Here is an 18,279-nt window from a genome sequence, read left to right as displayed (position 1 = left end):
GTCAGCCTCTGTCAACGGGTTACCACTGACAGATACGTCAGAGAAAGAAATTTGGGATAAAAATAGTGGCTCTGCCGTTCAATCGAGTGTTCTCGTTTCACGATCTATGCTCCACCAAGTACCGTTGTTTCCAAAATATCTGGCGGCTGACTCCTGTCTTCCGCCCATTCACACCCAGAAAGGTCACCCTCCCTCATTAGAGCACTCCGAGATGATTAAAAATCATGAATGTTCTAGGTTTGTTACAGCAATGGACGTAGCAGTGTCTGGGCACATTCATTTTACTCTCTTCTGTGGTATATTGTTGAACAGATGACAGTATATTAATTATCTAGAACGTAAACGTATTATCGCATGTGAGGAACACAGACCTTTTAATTATGTTTTAGCCACTTAACAGAAAGCCATAGTTCGAAAAATCTAGTAGAGAGGCTGCTTACACTACGCTTCTTCGTTCTCTTCTGGACCTTTTTCTTCGGCACATTCGACCCCTACGAGATAGGACTGACGAAGGACACCGAAAAAGTTCCAGTAACGGCAGCTCATTTCGTATCATCGCGAAATTACGGAGAGAGTATCAGCGAAATTATATGCTTGTTGAAGTCGTCAATATGTAAAACAGGCGTTTTTCGTTCGGCTAGACGTTTGACAAAATTTTAATCACCAACTTTCTCCTCCGACGGTGAAACTATTTTGTTTAGTTCCACATACAGAGGGAGAAATGACCATCGTAATAAAATAAGAGAACTCAGACGTCGCAAGTGGGCTGTTTTTCTCTCAGGTGCTGCTCGAGAGTGAAAAAGGTCTGAAAGTGGTTCTATGAAGCAGCTGCCAAATACTTAAATCTGTATCGCAGAGTAATAGTGCAGATGTAGGTGAGCATTGCGGGCATAGGGAAACTTGGTAAGACCTGTTGCAGGCACTTATATTACAGAAGTGTGACGAAGCTCACGTGCATAGCGAGGGGTAGGAATAAAGTTTGGTAGAGATATGGGAGAAGTGCCACCAGCTCAGTTGGACGACCAAGGGATTGGAACCTGCAATGGTAGCGCCGCATCGGGTTCACCAAACGTTACCAAATCACTGAGAAAGTATAATGAGAACGGCCGGATGGTGAATTGCACCTTGTTGCTACCGGAAACGAATCCTTATCCTGAAACGCAGCGCCAGGACAGACGTTCGATCTAGTAGAGAGATGTTTCTGAAAAAGGGTCAGCTAAAAGAGACTGATTCAGAGCATCGATTCTGCGATATACTCCTCGTTATCATAGGACTGGAGCTAGCAGTTGAGAATTAAAAACTTGTGTGTGCTGGTAGAAGCTAGATGTGAATGAGCGTTCAATAGAAACGTATGCTAAGGCGGTAGTACTGTAAGTTCACATGCATAAAAAAATGAGCGACCTAGCACAATGCGCTCGCAAGCAATAATGATTCAGCTGTTACTGTCCACGGCAATTAGCATACAAGGCGGCATCCAGGGTGCATTGTCTCACGGTGAGCTGCAATACAAGTAAAACTGATTCGTTGACGTTAGAAGGTTATATCGCTCTAGTTGCCCAAGCAGACACTGCAGAGTTCGTCTGTTTCCAGTTAACTGTCGTCAACCGCGTTTCTGCCAGGTAAGTCAGACGCAGTAGCCAGATCACCCGGATGTACAGTGCTTTGGCTCCGTATCAAGAATACTATTAAGATACTACTACCACAGTCCGATATAAATTTCATTTTCTTCCTTTTCTATTCCTCCTCAGCAAAGATAAAATCGTGATAGCGTACCTGAGGTTTGTGTTTGCTATGTACGCTGTGTAGTTGTCATCTAAGGAGTAACTATTTTTCATTTTGTATTGCTGTGGGATTACACATATACTAACATGTTGACTTTTGCGTCCATAAATTCTGTATTCGAGAGATAAATTTGAAGAATGTAATAATTCGCGGGAGAGACGAACTTCGTAATACATCGATAATTCACTGTGTGAAAATGTAACAAATCAGTATCTAGAGATTCATAGTTGTCTAAAATATGCGAGTCATGGCCTCTGTGTCGTAAATGTGTAAATGAATGTGCTAGTTTTTGGCTGTGCAACATGTTTACGCGTTCATCGTCATAAGTAAATCTTTCTTGAACTATTGTGTGAAATCTTTTAAAAAGGCTGTGAGACTCGATGGTTTACGGCGATGCGACGAAATGTGGTCTGAAAGTTTACACTTGACTTGTGCTGTTATTTTCGGGCATGGGTTCCCATTCGAAATATTATGTACTCATTCCCCTTTACATGCCTTAGAAGTCTCAAATGGAAATTTCCGAACACCCTGTATGCATTTTGTAAGCTGTTTATTATCTGCCAATCGCTGCTTACTGATCTCATGTAGACTGCGAAATAACATGACGTGTTATGGAAACTGTTTTCCTATTTCATGTGGCACATAGAACACAAAGTAAGTGTATAACAGAACAAAGTGTCTGACCATGAATTTAACATTTGATGATTTTGGCATTCCATTTTATTATTAGAGCCAAGAATATTAGTTCCTCGCCATAAGGAGTGATGACTCTAATCCGCGAAAAAAGAACAAGAACTTCTGCCGTATCCTGTTATGTTAATTTCCAAGAGTGCCGCTAAGTATATAGTATGGATTATGGATTGTGGTACGCAGTTCGCAAACAGGAGACAACGCCAGGCTGCCTACGACAGTTAAGTAATTTGCGTTAAACATTCCGGCTGCTAAAAGGCGTTTTCGCCAGAGTAGTTATAACTTGTTAAACGTTCTCTCTTCATGTACGCAATTCGTTTAAACACAAATTTAATTAACGAATGGGTCACTCTTAAGCAGCAGTTTTGTGACTTTTCATTGTAGTGTCGCAAATCAATAAGTGGTTGTTCCACTATCGTTTAAATCTCTTCTGTTAACTCAAAACAACTCTTACGTCGTTGTTGAAACTAGTTCTAGAGGTAAATTATTTTAACTGTAAGAACTGATTCGATAAGTTTACGTGCTTTATAACATCATTTGGTTTCTGAAAATTTTCTGCTCATACGCGTAAAATTCAGCTTCTTGCTATCCTCGTCTTTCCCTGTGTTCAAGTGTTTATTTCCCGATACTTGTAAGTTATAATCTTCTATTTGTGTGTACATTTCAAAATGTGAGGGATTTGTAGCATTTACGCTAAGTATTAGGAACACGCGTGGCTGTTGAATTCGCCAATACTGCAGAACTGGTGAATCAGGTTTCTTCGTTCTTGCGACGGCTTTTCATGTCATTTTACTGATTCTGCCGTATCTGAAAGATCGCTTCAACAAATTTTTTCCATTTTAAGGCAAGAAGTTTCATTAGATAGTAACCCGTTTCGTCACAAGACGTAAGTTAAATGAACTGGCGCCGTTACGCAATGACGCTATTACGACATGTCGTTCCATAGAAATTATTCTCACCTTGACAATGGGATTGCATTTAAAAAATATTGAAAAAGATGAAACTTTGGATGTACTTCAGTTACGAAATAAATATGTCTGTCATCTTGTAAAGGAATTCATATCACGTGTGACAACTAATGATGAGAATAAGATATTTAACCACTAAAATGTTTGTACATTGTCATGTAATACCAAAATCTCGTTTTCGGTTTGCCCATTTACTACACAATACTATCTCGAACAATGCACTGAGCGATCACACACTTATATGTTCATTAAGTGCTTTGAGAATGGCCTCGGAAGCCAGTTCACAACGAAATATTAAATAAATATTATTGAGGATCAACAGTAGGCCTACTGTGTATTCCAAATTTTAGTATACCAATGTTCTTCCACGTATCGACAAAACATTGTATAAACGGCACTTATGAATACGTTATCAACTTGCAGTCCCGTCTACATCTACATGATTGATCTGCAGTGCCACCTTCAAGCCATTTCTCTACCGTTCCACTTTCGAACAGTGCGCGGGAGAAACGAACACTTAAAACTTTTAGTAGGACCTCTGGTTTCTCTTACTGTATTATGTTGATCATCTCTCCCTATGTGCCTTGGCGCCAACCAATTATCTTCACACTCTGAGGAGAAAGTAAGTGATCGAAATTTCATAAGAAGGTACTGACACAACGAAAAACGCCTTTGTTTTAATGATTGCCACCCAATTCGAGTGTCATAACTAACTGCTCGTCTTCGAATTTTTACGATGTCCTCCGTCAGTGCTATCTGATGTGGATACCACACCACACAGCACAACCCCAGCGAGGGCAGACAAGTGCCGTCTCAGGTTTACTTTCTCCACAAAATTGTCAAAATCATCGTTCCAATATAACTTATTCGTAATTGCAATTCCTAAACATTAAGCTGAATTTACAGCCTTTAGATCTGTGTGATTTATCGTGTAAGAGAAATTTAGCAGATACCTTTTTATACTCATGTGGATGACTTCAAACTTTTCATTATTTAGAGTCAATTTCCATTTTTCTCGTCACACATGTATCTTGTCTAACTTATTTTGCAATTGGTTTTGATAATCTGATGATATTGCAACACAGTAAATGACAGCATCAACTGCAAACACTCTAAGACGGCAGCTCAGAGTATCGCCTAAATCGTTTATGAAGATAGGGAACAGCAGAGGTCCTACAACACTCCTATCGGGAACTCCAGATACTAGTACTGTTTTACCCGATGACTTTCCGTCAGTTACTACGAACTGTCACATTTCTGATATTAATCACAAATCCAATCGCACAACTGAGACGACAGTCCGTAGGCAAGCAATTTGATTAGAGGTCACTTCTGGGGAACGGTATGAAAAGCCTTCTATCCCCTGTTGATAGCAGTCATTACTTCGTGAGAATAAAGAGTGCTTCACAGGAACGATCTTTTCTGAATCCGTGCTGGCTATTTGTCAATAAATCGTTTTCTTCGAGGTAATCCACAATGTTCGAACACGGTATATGTTCCAAAATACTACCGTAAAACGACGTTGGTGATATGGTTTTGGAAGTCAGTGAATTAAACCTGTTTCCTTTCTTGGGTTCTGGTGTGACTGTTGCAGCTTTCCAGCCTTTACCTAGAGATTTTTCGAGTGGAGAGCGGTTGTATATGATTGCTAAGTATGCAGCTATTGTATCAGTATGCTCTGAAAGGAACATCACTGGCATACAATCTGGGCGGAAGTCTCGCCTTCATTAAGTGGCTTATGCTGTTCCGCTACACAGTGGGTATCTACTTCTAAGTCATGTCGACTGTGTTTCTTGATTCGAATTCTGAAATATTTACCCCGTCTTCTTTCGTGACGGAATTTCAGAAAACCGGGTTTAGTAACTCTGCTTTTGTGGCAATGTCGTCAATAACATCGCCACTTTTATCGCGCAGTGAAGGTATCGATTGCGTCTTGCCACTGGTGTACTTTACACGACATGACTCTGGTTTTTTTCGCCTGATTCGGAGACAGAGTTTCCTTCTGGAAACTATTACAAGCAACTCTAAGTTGAATTTACGCTAAATGTCGAGCTTCTGTACAACTTTGCCATAGTTGGGGATTCTGCATTCTTTTAGATTTGGAATTTTTTTTTCCTTTTCTTCTACAACAGTATTATGATATATTTTGTGTACCAAAATGCATCAGCACCAATTCTTATTAGTTTATTTAGTATATATCTCTCAATTTCCGTCCACACTATTTCTTTGAATGTAAATCACATCTGGTCTACACTTACCTGGTCAAATTGGAAGGAATGGAGAGTGTTTCTTAGGAAGACGTCAAGCTAAATTTCATCTACTTTTTAAATAGGTACATTTCGCATTTATTTTTGGAGGGTTTGAATATTACAGTATTCAGTCGCGCTACAACGACCTTGCGCTCACTGATCGTTGTATCCGTCGTGGTGTTCTCTATTTGCTTAGGATTATTTGTTGCTAAGAGGTCAAGTATGTTTCCGCAACCATTTATAACTCGAGTGGGATCCTGAACCAACTTCTCAAATAATTTTCAGAGAAAGCATTCAGTACGATACCGGACGACGTTTCATGCCGACACCAACTTCAAATATGTTTTTTTCACCAATATATCGAGAGTAAACTGAAGTCACCACCAACTATACCTAGATGAAATGAGACTCAGGTTTCCTTCGAAATGTTCATGTATTATCAAAGTCGGGGGTCGGTAAAGGGAAACAATTACTAATTTATGTCAGTTGTCCACTATAACCTCTGCTAATAATAACTCACAGAACTATCTACTTCAATTTCACTACAAGGTGAGCAACTTCTGACAGCTATAAACACTCCAACACCAACTGTATTCAATCTATCCTTTCTGCACACTTTTAAATCATATCTAAAAATTTCGGCTTTAGCCAGCTTTCCGCACCTATAACGATATGAGCTTCTGTGCTTCCTATTAGCACTTAGAGCTCTGGTTCTTTCCGAACACAGCTACAACAATTTACAACTACAAGACTGTTTTTTCTAGGTCTACCTTCCTGTGTTTTCCCTGTACCTTTCTAAACTGGCACCGTTTCTTTAGTTTCCCAAGATCCTGTAACCTACTAAATCGCCCAGCCCCTTCCACACAGCCCCACTATCCTTGTAGCTGCTTCCTGAGTGTAGTGTACCCATGATATGTTAAACGGAATCTGTAAACCCACTACCCTACGGCTCAAGTCCAGGAATCAGCAGCCCACACGGTCGCAGGTCCGTCAGAACATTTGATTTAGACCGTCCACTCGGTTCTGTACCGGAGGATCACAGTCGTTTCTGTGAACGATGCTACAGATGGTGAGCTCCACATTGATGTTGCAAGCAAGCCACCCACAACCACAACCAAATAGAATCTTTCAATCCAGAGGAAGAAGCATCGTTAATACTGCAATGAGCCACCACCTGAACCTGGCTGCAACCTGTGCTCTTCATGACACCCAAAAGCAACTTTTCACGTTTGGAATGCCTCCTCCAGGTATGTACACAGAGTGCACAATCGATTCTTCTCATGGTAGACATATCCCTAAGGGATCCCATTACATGCCTAAAGTTGGAATTCCCAAATGCCAGTAATCCCACTCTCTTTGAATGACCATACCTTGCAGGCGAGACTTCCTCTGAAACAGTGCAAGCGATTGCTTCTGTCTCAGGGACACTGTCAGCCACAGCCCCCTGTGATGTCATTCGCTGTTTACCCGATGCTGAAACGTCCTCGCACTCGACCATAGATGAGGCATCAACCTCAGTGCGAGGAGTAGCCGGGATGGTCAAAGTAGTGGACAGATCGGGGAGCACACGGGCGCACTGGACATCCCTCTCGCATCCATGCTTCCTCCTTTCTCCCTCCCCAACCCCCCGCCAACACCACCTGCCTCGCACAGTGGTGCTCATTGCCCATTGGCAACAGCCTCAAGCAGTTCCACAGAAGTCAACACTGCCTGGAACCGTAAGTAAAGAGTCACCAGCTCAGCTCACATATGAACACACCAATCACTGTTCCTATCCGTTCTAAAAACGGCGGAAAACATACTCTTGAGACCAACCATATAACTAAAACCAAGTCGTCCTGTTCGAATCTTGTACAAATATATATCAAACGAACGATGTACAAGACTTATCTGCTGCGGGAAAGTAAGGTGTGGCCTCACTGATAGTCTAAACGACGTTGAATTGTTCAGATCAAAACAAACAGAAGCCTTTACCATACGAGGACGATACAAGAGCTGCGCGGAGTAGCACCGTGGTCTGGGCGGATTGCCACGGTTCTTCTCCCGTCAGTCGTTCGAGCCCTGCCTCAGGCATGGGTGTGTGTGTTGTCCGTAGCGTAAGCTAGTTTAAGTTAGATTAAGTAGTGTTTAAACCTAGGGACCCTTGACCTATGCAGTTTGGCCACAAATTTCCAAAATTTTGCTGATACAAGAGTCCATAAAAGTTATGGTTCTTTATACTACAACTGCTATTCAAACGAAAGATTGTGCCTAGTAAGCGCTGAAACACGTAAGAAATTTAGAATTAAAGTAATAACCATACACATGACTGAAAACTAATCACTCTAGTTTGAAGCTCGTAAAATTGTGTAACAAACGAACGGTGTACTCGCCTTCTCGGCTGCAAGAATGTAAGTTGCTGTTTCACTGATGGTCTAACCGACAGTGGTTCGATTAACAATAGCGGCACATGGATACTTCCACTCCAGTGATAATGGCTCCATAGTTTTATTACCACTCGAGTGATAATAAGCTATATTGTTTTTTCCACAGTATTGTTACTAATGCTACGTTGTTATTTCCACTGTGTTGCACTTTCTTGAAGACAAATGAATATTCGCCCACCTGACTCGATCAGGCGTTGTTGTTTATTGCTCTGTGCTTCGCTGGCTACGCCTGCGTTAGGTAAAGGTTCATGTTCAGCTGTTTTTTTTTTCTTCATTTTGGATGTTACATTTTGCTTCATGGAAGTCCCATTCAAATACGATTTTGAGTTTTTACCCATACATTGTAAGTAAAATTCACGAAGTCTTCGTTTGGCTCTCTGCTCTCGAAACGAATAAACTTACCAGCGTGCAGACAGCCGCGCGCAGTGGCCGCGCGGCTTGAGGCGCCATGTCACGGACTGCGCGGCCCCTCCCGCCAGAGGTTCGAGTCCTCCCTCGGGCAAGGGTTTGTGTTGTTCTTAGCGTAAGTTAGTTTAAGTTTGTTTAAGTAATGTGTAAGACTAGGGACCGATGACCTCAGCAGTTTGGTCTCTTAGGAATTCACACACTCTGTTATATCCTAGCCAGTAATGCCAACCGAGCCCGCTGCCAAAAGGTTGGCAGCATCAAAGTCCGGACGCCGTCCGCATAAGCAGCGCCAGCGATACAGGAAATCGCCGTAAGTCTGCGCGCGCCACCGCTGGCTTCTGGCTTCTTAAGCGCTGGAGTCGCGAGCGCTAGGACAGTTCTGGATTCTGCCGCTCAGTTGTATACTCGCCACCGCAGTGTGTACTTGCTAGTCAGTGTGGGTACATCGCAGCAGAGTTGTTATTTGTCGTCAGCCGACGCTGACCTAGCTGCCCCGACTCGAACCAGACAGATTTCTGTAGAGACAATGTTCACCACTGTGTTTCTGTATCTTCGTAATAAAGATAAGTACCGACTTTCATTCAATCCGAGTGTTTGGGTTTTCATCTTTCTGTTCACTGTTCAAGCGGACCGGTCGGCCCGCTACTAAAAGTGTGGCGGTGTTTGTCGCTACGAAGTGTTGTGTCGATTCCCTAAGGTCTCGACACAATGAGTGGCTAGGTGCACGCGAAACTAACGCAGACGGGCGTAAATTCTGAAACAGGAGACTGGATGAAAACTATAAAGAAAAGAAGAGAGATTTTAATATACTTAACTTTAATGTAGTCTTGTTCTTGTTGAAATACATCTCTTGCATAGTAGTAAGCAATTAGCAATGATACACAAGGCGCCTTGCTAGGTAGTAGCGATGGACTAGCTGAAGGCTATTTAATCTGTCTCTCGGCAAATGAGAGGAAGACGTGATACGTCTTGTCGCAAGCTATGTCGTCCGTACAACTGGGGCGAGGTCAAGTCCGTGTCTTGTGACCTGCCATGTGGTGGCGCTAGGTTTGCGATTACATAGTGGCGACACGCGGGTCCGACATGTACTACAGGACCGCGGCCGATTTAAGTTACCACCTAGCAAGTGTGGTGTCTAGCGGTGACACCACATTCCTCCCCCGCAAATCGGCGAACGGTCGTGAGATAAGGCTTCCGCCCGCCGTGGGGAGGACCCCATGTTGACGTATGCGATGAGGTGGGGAGCCTAACAACAGGCGAGGCTGTGCCACCCGCACCCGGCCATTCGGTCCGAGGGGAGCTAGGAAACGCCTGCAAACCTAGTCCAGGGTGCACGTCAACATGAGGTGTATGCGCACGTAATGAGACAGAAGGGTCGACCTCCATGTGGTCGGAGCACCCGACGGGCGAAGACGACATCTGGTCCGGAGCGGGCAAGAGGTCCATGGCGGAGGACGGCTGGTCACGGGAAGCAAGCGGCGGCGCGTGACCCAGGGAGGCGCGAGGCGGCTGCAGCGAAGCGTCCGCTGCTGGCGGCGCCGGCGGCGGCTGCGGCGGCGCGACGCCATGAGGCAAAATGGAAGGCATCGTCGGTAACACCTGGGGATGAGGCGAGCCAGTAGATGGGTCCCCAGGGCGCTGACCTGACGGCTCCGTCGCTGAAAGCAGACGGGGAGCGGCAGAACCCAGGCGACGACAGAGGCGCAGCTGATTGAGATGCCGACGCACCTCACCAGAGGCCCCCAAAACCAAATACATCGCGCGGCCGAGGCAGCGAAGAATGCGCCCTGCGAGCCAACGCTGTGAACCGCGATAGTTGCGATAATAGACAACGTCGCCAGGAGCAAAAGCAGGAGTCTGCCGCTGCACAGGAACCTGATGTGGCGGATGCAGCAAAGACATCAGAGTTCGATGAGTGCGACCATGGAGCAACTCAGCCGGCGAGCGACCATCGCGGGGCTGAGAGCGATATGAGGACAAAAAGAGCAACAAAGCGTCCTCCCGAGAATGCGACTCTTTCAACTTCAACATCTGCGACTTGAAAGTCGGGACCAATCGTCCAGCGGCAGCGTTTGACTGAGGCGAAAACGGCGCGGATGTCAGATGGTGAATACCATTGGCCTTGCAGAACGACTGAAATTCTGCGGACATGAATTGTGGGCCATTGTCGGAAACAATAGTCGGCGGAAGACCTTCAATGCAAAAGATAGCAGACAAGGCTCGGATTGTGGCAGAAGACGTCGTGGAAGACATCCGGACAACAAAAGGAAAATTACTGAAAGCATCGACCACAACCAACCATCGAGCATTCCAGAATGGACCAGCAAAATCGATGTGCAAGCGTTGCCAAGGGGAAGTGGCTTTCGGCCATGCAAAGAATTTCCGCGGCGGTGCGGATTGTTGTTCGGCACACGCCACGCAAGAGGAGCACATATTCGTAATCGCAGCATCGATTCCGAACCAAGTACAGTGCTGTCGAGCAAGTTGTTTCGTTCGCACTATACCCCAATGTCCTTGGTGAAGAAGCTTTAAGACAGAGGACTGTAACGAACGTGGGACTACGACTCGGGATTGATCATTATCGGAACGCAACAACAAAACACCACGTCGTACAAAAAGTCTCTCCTTGTGAGCAAAAAAACGGCGAACCAAAGGATCCTCGATCCGTGACTTTGACAAGGGCCATTGCGTAGCAACAAAACGCAAAACGGGAGCAAGGACAGGGTCAGCAGCTGTGGCTGTAGCTACACGACGAAAATCAATCGGAAACGATGCGACCACGTCATCGGCTTCCGAATCAATGAACATGCAAGCAAGTTCGGAAGAATCGAATGCTTTATCCTCAGCAACAGGCAAACGGGACAACGCATCAGCATTGCCGTGCTTAGCAGTGGACCGATACAAGATATCGTAGCGGTACTGCGAGAGAAAAAGTGACCAGCGAATGAATTTCTGCGCTGTACGTGGAGGTACAGGCTTGTTCGGATGAAAAAGCGATGTCAAAGGCTTGTGGTCCGTGATGATTGTAAAGTGACGACCATACAAGAAGTCATGGAACTTGGTAACACCAAACACGAGAGCTAAAGCTTCTTTCTCTATTTGTGAATAATTTCTTTGCGCAGATGAGAGCAATTTGGACGCAAAGGCAATAGGGCGATCATGCGAGCCATCCTTGTGCGCAAGCACAGCACCGATCCCGAAATCCGATGCATCGACCATCAACAAAAGGGGTTTTCGGGGATCGAATGGCGTAAGGCAAGTATTACTAAGGGTGAGGCCCAGAGAGAAGCCGGCACACGTTCAATTACACCGTGAGATTCTAACTCGGCCAATGTTCGTGCGACCTCATCACGCAATGCGTGGGGAACATTGCGCGCTCTGAAAAATTTCGGTTGCGCGTTGTCTTTCAGTTCCAAATGCGCTTCATAGTTCTTAGCGCAACCAAGGCCCGGTGCAAAAATGTCTGCAAATTCTTCACAAAGACTAGAAACACTGGCGGAAGGCACAGTCTGATTCACTGATAGGACCTGATTTACTATAGACAAATTAAACAATTGAAACAAATCTAAACCAAACAAGTTCACTGCACTAGAGGAACGAAGAACATAAAATGACACAAGTTTTGTCTGTCCCTTGTATGTTGCAAGAAGGCTGCACTGTCCTAACACAGGTATATGCTGTCCTGAGTAACTAGTTAACGTAACATTTGCGGCACGCAATGGCGGGGCGCCCAGTTGTTTGTACGTGTCGCGATTGAGCAATGAAACAGCAGCTCCGGTATCGAGCTGGAATGGGATCACTTTTCCTGCAAAGTCTAAGTCCACAAAAAGTTTATTGTCTTGTTGACGACAAGAGCGACTGTCACGTGCAATTTGAACTGATACAGGTCCAGAAGCACTTGCAACTTTACGGGATTTCCGGCGACGTCGACGCACTCGTTGGGTGGGACGAACACAGTCACTGTTAGCTAAAGTGTCACTGGACGGGTGGGAATGTACTACATGGATGTCCATGGGCGAAGGTCCACGAGCCTGATTGTCCTGGGTTCGATTCCGGCGCGAAGCAAAAGGCCTGGAATTATTGCGAGTGTCTGATCTAAGCTTTTTCTGGCAAACACTTTGTACATGTCCTTTCTTTTGACAGTAAAAGCAAATAGCTTGGCGTGACGGGCAATTTTCACGCGAATGTCTAGTTGCACACCGCGGGCAAGATTTCACTGCATTTGCTTGCTGACGCGGCGCACGTGGTTGCAAGCTAGGCGGCCGCAGCGAAGTCGGGCGCGAGGGCCGCTTAGCGTCCCGTGCAGCGGGCCGGGCGGGCCGATTAATGTGACACACTGCTGGCGAAGTTTCAAATGATTCCTGAGCAAAGTCAAGTGTGTCTTGCCTGTCCAAAATGTCTATCACTTGTTGCAGGGAGGGATTAACTAGCTTCAAAATCTGTTCCCTTATGCGAACATCAGAAACGTTCTGTGCAATTGCATCACGCACCATAGTATCTGAATATGGGAGGCCACATTCACAGGCAAACGCACAGTCTCTAGTAAGTCCTTGCAAAGTTGCAACCCACTCCCTGTTAGTCTGACCGGCGGTACGTTTTGTACGAAAAAACGTATACCGTTTTGCAACAACATTAACTGTTTCTTTGAAATAGGCATCTAAAGCCGACAAAATTTCCTCGTAGGTCAGAGTTGCTACGTCGCGTCGGGGAAACAATTTCACTATCACCCGGTAGGTAGACACACCGACACAAGAAAGCAAAAACGGCTGCCGCTCTTTACCTTGAATTCCATAAGCAGTGAGGTGGAAGTTGAACTGATCGGCCCACTCAGTCCAGCTTTCGGTTGTGGCCTCAAAGGGCCTAAATGGCGGTGCGACAGCGTTGTGTGGCTGCGGTAGCGAAGAAGCGGCTGCCGCCGCATCGGTTTGCAGCGCACGTTGACCCTGGACGAGCTGTCCAAGGGCTTCCAATAACGCCTGCGTCTGCTGATTCTGCAAGCGAAAAAATTCGGACAGTACATCTGGAGACTGCGGCGAAGCCATGACACAAGCAAATTAGAGCAAATAGAACACAAAGACTGCAACGTGGGCGCGGCACCACACCTCGTCGCCAAAATATTGTTGTGTCGATTCCCTAAGGTCTCGACACAATGAGTGGCTAGGTGCACGCGAAACTAACGCAGACGGGCGTAAATTCTGAAACAGGAGACTGGATGAAAACTATAAAGAAAAGAAGAGAGATTTTAATATACTTAACTTTAATGTAGTCTTGTTCTTGTTGAAATACATCTCTTGCATAGTAGTAAGCAATTAGCAATGATACACAAGGCGCCTTGCTAGGTAGTAGCGATGGACTAGCTGAAGGCTATTTAATCTGTCTCTCGGCAAATGAGAGGAAGACGTGATACGTCTTGTCGCAAGCTATGTCGTCCGTACAACTGGGGCGAGGTCAAGTCCGTGTCTTGTGACCTGCCATGTGGTGGCGCTAGGTTTGCGATTACATAGTGGCGACACGCGGGTCCGACATGTACTACAGGACCGCGGCCGATTTAAGTTACCACCTAGCAAGTGTGGTGTCTAGCGGTGACACCACACGAAGACCGTCACAAAACACTCTTTTTTATTTTTTTATATTTTTTTTAGTCTGAACTTTCAACTCGTACTCTGATCTGAGTGACGCTCTTAAGGATTTATCCCAAAAAAGACTTGGGTCTTTCATAGTTAAGTCGAGCATCAAATACCTGACAATTGATGACCGTTTTGTGTATCCAGAAATACACACATCAAAAAAAGTTTTGCATCACCCCGATTCCCAGAACTCCTGAAGATAGACGTTGAATTTGGATATTGTATCATAGACATAGTCCCTTCGACTATTCAGAGATGTCACTAAACCCGCCCAAAGATGTAAACAACCATGCGTGGGCAGCAGCCGACCGATGTGGCCGAGCGGTTCTAGGCGCTTCAGTCTGGAACCGAGCGACCGCTACGGTCGCAGGTTCAAATCCTGAGTCGGGCATGGATGTGTTTGAGGTCCTTAGGTTAGTTAGGTTTAAGTAGTTCTAAGTTCTAGGGGACTGATGACCTCAGATGTTAAGTCCCATAGTGCTCAGAGCCATTTGAACCATTTGAACCATGAGCAGCGCATATTAGACGGAAGGGGTCCGACTGCCGATCAGTTCCAGTCATTCCACCAGGAAGGAGGTACACAGCTCGTGTTGTCTGTAGTTCAACCATGCCTAGACGTTCAATACCGCGGTTCGATTCCGTCCCCATTGATATAAATCAATGCTCACTGGCGGCTAATGTCTTTAATTCCTTTGTGTCTTGATTCATAGTAGTATTGTTCTTCAGGACATGTCTAAAAGAACAGTCGACACATAAATAATAGTCCAACCTGCCGCTAGTGACAGTTTGTTTAAAAGGGGAAGCATTTCTGTGTAATGTTCACATAGAGCATAACTGCCATAAACTTGTTCATGAATTGCTACTTGAAAAAAGTGATTTGATTAATTTGGCTGCTGCTGACTTATTCACAGAATCATTAAAGGAATAGATCCTACGCTCTAATATCAAACAGGTTTTTTAAAATACTTGCTTTGACTTGTAGACTGACAGGAAAATATCCTCCGGTTTAAAAAACGGTTTAAATCGAATTGGTATGACTGTCGTGAATGCGCGTGTACATTTTCAGAAGGAAACTGCAAACCTTCATGATAAATTACACGGATCATATTGAAGCTCAGAGCAAACACATTAAAGATGGAATAAACAAATATGCAAATATGCTGGAACGTTTGAAGGGCTTGTTCGTTTCTAACGACCTCCGTGAGTTTCATGAAGATTATTGTGGGTAGTTAACCAAGTGTAAAATACTCTTTCAATGTTAATCCTTACCCATTCATAAACGATGTGAGAAAACGACTTTCAGACTGTAGCGCAGAAAACATTTTGCAGCAATATCCCCTTTATCTGGAAAATGGAGGCTCCAAAAGTGTATTTGACTAGCACTTAACACACTCTGACAAATCGACTATATTATGCCTGTATAAACGTAGGCTTCCACGGCCATTGTCACATTCAATAAAAAAAATTCTGGGATTGTGACCGCATTGTCGATATATATAAAACTACTGACGTTTCGGTCCCTGTTGCAAGCGACCTTCTTCAGCGTGTTTTTGTGTAGTGCTGAATGATGGAACTTTGTTTCTTATATACCTGCAGACATGGCTGTTGTCTAATTCTCATGAAGTGGAGCCATGTTAGGAATCTTTATTGGTGTTTTTATTATTTATTTTTTAGTTTAAGAAATCAGGTGCGAATGTGAATTAGTGTATGCAGGCGAAACCTGGCCACCCATTAGCACACTGATATCTGAACGCGAAAGATGCATCCGACTAAGACAGCAAACCAAATCAGCAGTGGCAGAACACCACGATGAGTACTGGCGAAACAGCCCCTTACTTTCAGGAGGAAGATTAGAGAGGCAATAGAAATAGCCAAGCGATAGGCCAACACGAACAGAGAAGATGGGTACCGACTTCCGACATCTCAGCTGCCAGCAATAACAACGCTACGGGACAATATCTCACGTGAAGCAACACATACAGGCACGCCAGAGACCGCAGCTGCCGCAGGGATACAGAGTACTGGCCCGCCTCGGCCGGAACTAGAAAGTAGGAAAACAACGCCACGTCACAGCTGTCGCCTGGTTTTCCATTCGCCGATTTCAACAACTCACAAGCAGTAATGCAAACACCAGTCAAAACGTCGAGTTTCCACCAATGAAAAGAAATAATAAAAACATCAATAGTGACTTCTACATATGTCTCCTTCATCCTAAACAGCCTATCAGAATTAGACAATAGCCATGTTTGCAGTTGTATAAGAAACAAAGTTCTTTAATTCAGTAGTAAACAAGAACGCCCTGAAGAAGGTCGCTTGCAACAGGGACCGAAACATCGGTAGTTTTATATATACTGACGATGTGGTCACAAACCCAGAAAAATTTTATTGAATATATTATGCCTGCTCTTGCAATTTTTTTCTAATAGTTTGGTCTCCTGTGTAAGCACATATTTCATGCAAATAAATCTTCAAGTTTACTATTAGTAAACTGGGATGCGATGATTGAGCGGTTTAAAGGGCAAAGCAGTACCACGAAAAAAAAATGTGCTTTGGATAATAATGATGCGATTACCAAGATTGGCCCAATGCCTAACTTTAATCCATAGCTGACATTTGCAAAAAGGTGACTTAAAATCTGAAATCGTGTAAGGGCTTGTGTGACTGGGCAGGCACATTGGGTTACATGGACTTTAGTGAAAAATTTGCATCAGTGAGGCGGTTGTTTGGTGAATGGAAAGAGTTAGGTCAACTTGTCCAATGTGCCTAGCATCAATTACCAATTCGCGATCGATGTGTGTTAATCCTTGTCGTACGGCCACGATCACGTCGGAAACCTTTTGGCGTCAATCACATGCGTACAAATAACAGCTCTGCCAATGAACTGCCCCTTAACACCTTGTGTAAGCGATACTGCCGCCATCTGTGTATGTGCATATCGCTTTTCGCTATCGCATGACTTTTGTCATCACAGTTTATGACAAAGGCAGTACCATTGATCAGACTCAGTTGTGGGCTAGCTCACCCTCAAAACTCTTGCAAAGCACCCCGATATCAGACCTCGGTTATTCAGATCACTGAAAGTACATGTGCTAGAGTGAGGACACTAGGCAGCTGTATGGATATTTATTGTGTACAGAGAAGGAATGTGTCTGCAAATAGTGAGTCATGGGGCCAGGAGAGAGCTCGTGTGTTTCTTAGTGCAGGTTGATTATATCAGGGGCAGGCATGCACTCAGGGGCACACCTGTTATTCTCCTTTGATTGACAGGTGCTTAACCTATTGCTCTCTTCTGATTGAGATGCATTTAACCTATTGTTCTGTTAAGTTGTTTTCCATGTCACCACACTTAATCATTTGTCACCCCACCCACTGGCCCACCCCACATCTGGAATGGAGTGCTGGTGCATCTTGTTCGTGTGGGTTGCCTGCGTCAGGGGCAGGTATTCACTCAAGTACTTAACCCATTGTGCTCCTTTGATTGATAGGTCCTTAACCTATTGTTCTGTTAAGTGGTTTTCCATGTCACCCCCATTTCCTTAAATTGTTGTACCGCATTTGATGGCAACTTAAGTAATCAGTTATGTCCTCCCACCATTTCCTGGTACACTTTTCGAATTTCACATGCTTTTGAACGTCATTTCTGGCGCATCTTTCTCTGTCACCCACCCCCTTAAACCACTGTACTGCGTTTTACATACAAATTATTCGAATTAACTTAGTGTTCTGCACTTAACCTGCTGTTGTGTTCCATGTCATCCACTCACACACACCCTTCACTTAAGTATTGTACCGCTAACACCATGTTGATATAAAAAATTTATGAAAATTCATTACATCGATATTCTTCACATGTATGGGGTACTTTTCTTTAATTCATGGCATTCTGTCTTAGAAAAATGTTCATCTGTACAGCGCACTTACTAGTAGGGTCTGATTCAAGAGATTGAGAAGGTTCAAAGAAGAATGACAAGATTCGTGACTGGCACATTTAGCCATTGCGAGAGAGTTAAAAATCTCATTGGAAGTCTGAAGTGGAACACACTTGCAGACAGACGACACACTAAACGGAAGGATCTGCTCGCTAAATTCCAAAATCCTATCTTCACCAAGGATGTAGAGCATATATTAT

The 18,279-nt window shown here is 44.5% G+C and overlaps 1 protein-coding gene across 2 annotated transcripts in view; it reads left to right on the top strand.

The window, feature by feature from the left end:
* Positions 1 to 1,517: 1,517 nt before the first annotated feature.
* The window catches only part of LOC126230334 (fatty acyl-CoA reductase 1-like), a 263,811-nt gene continuing 247,049 nt past the window's right edge, over positions 1,518 to 18,279 (top strand). For both annotated transcript variants that reach the window (XM_049942393.1, XM_049942392.1), the window contains exon 1: positions 1,518 to 1,619. The gene's annotated coding sequence lies outside the window, so the exon portion shown is untranslated. The remainder of the gene's footprint in view (positions 1,620 to 18,279) is intronic.

Source organism: Schistocerca nitens, unplaced genomic scaffold (assembly GCF_023898315.1).
Source record: "Schistocerca nitens isolate TAMUIC-IGC-003100 unplaced genomic scaffold, iqSchNite1.1 HiC_scaffold_380, whole genome shotgun sequence".
In the NCBI taxonomy this organism is placed as follows: domain Eukaryota; kingdom Metazoa; phylum Arthropoda; class Insecta; order Orthoptera; family Acrididae; genus Schistocerca; species Schistocerca nitens.
The sequence above is the reverse complement of the archived record's forward strand: the minus strand, read 5'-3'. Positions and strand labels throughout refer to the sequence as shown.